Source organism: Tenrec ecaudatus, chromosome 5 (assembly GCF_050624435.1).
Source record: "Tenrec ecaudatus isolate mTenEca1 chromosome 5, mTenEca1.hap1, whole genome shotgun sequence".
In the NCBI taxonomy this organism is placed as follows: Eukaryota; Metazoa; Chordata; class Mammalia; order Afrosoricida; family Tenrecidae; genus Tenrec; species Tenrec ecaudatus.
In genome coordinates this window covers 169,380,605-169,381,562 of record NC_134534.1, presented here as the reverse complement: position 1 = coordinate 169,381,562, position 958 = coordinate 169,380,605, and positions in this window count along the sequence as shown.

The following is a 958-nucleotide window of genomic DNA, read 5'->3' as shown; positions in this document are numbered from 1 at the left end:
GATATCCATAAATGATATACAGTGAAGCAGTCCAGTCCAGCTCCAGTCCACGGGTCTGCTGGTACATGGAGGCCCCTCCAGACTCATACAGTGGCCAGTTGATGAAGCAGGAGGGTGAAGCTGGACTATCACAGGCCAGTGGGTGCATAGGTGCAGGGATCCAAGGTTGGCAGGGACATTGAAGGATGCTGACAGCCCCCAAGGTCATGGGCCTCTGGCACCTGAAGCCAAATGTAGGACCCACGCCAGTAGGAAGGAGAAGGGGTGAGGGAGAGACCCGTTCTTTACAGTGTTTTAACAAATTGTGCCCGAAAGGAGATGTCATTAGGCTGTGTCCAGATGGAGAGATTGGACTTCATCCGTAGCTTCCCACAGGTGTGGCAAGTAATACCTGTGGTATTGTAGTGCGTGCTTTTATTTATTTAATTTAAAAACGTTTCATGGGCATGCAGTTCGCTTTTTGTGCACGTCGATTGTTCAGACACATCACGGGTTGTAGAATCATCACCACAATCAGTTTTAGAGCATTTTCTGCCTTCTTGTCCTCATGGTCATCAGGCCCCGTGTCCCCCAACCCCCCACCATACATATGCCAAGGAACCATTAATTCAGTTACTGTATACATTTATCGAGTCTGGTTTTGTATACAGAAAAACATTTTAAAATGAGAACAACACAATGGGTGTATGGATTGTTAAAAGTGCGGTCAGAAGCCCCCACCCCCAAATGATCTTAAAACAACAAAAACCCAACAACAATAACATAGTAAAACAAAAGTAACCTCAATAGAAAAGAAAGCAGTAAATATTAAAAACTAGAACAAATTAAACGGATCATAAGGGAGATAAAACAATAGGGTGCTAACTTTTAACCTAACTGCCTGCAATCCACTTTTCAATGCTTTGTGCAGGACACATAGCCCTGGTCTATGGACAGTTTGCAGGTAGAGCTACGACTG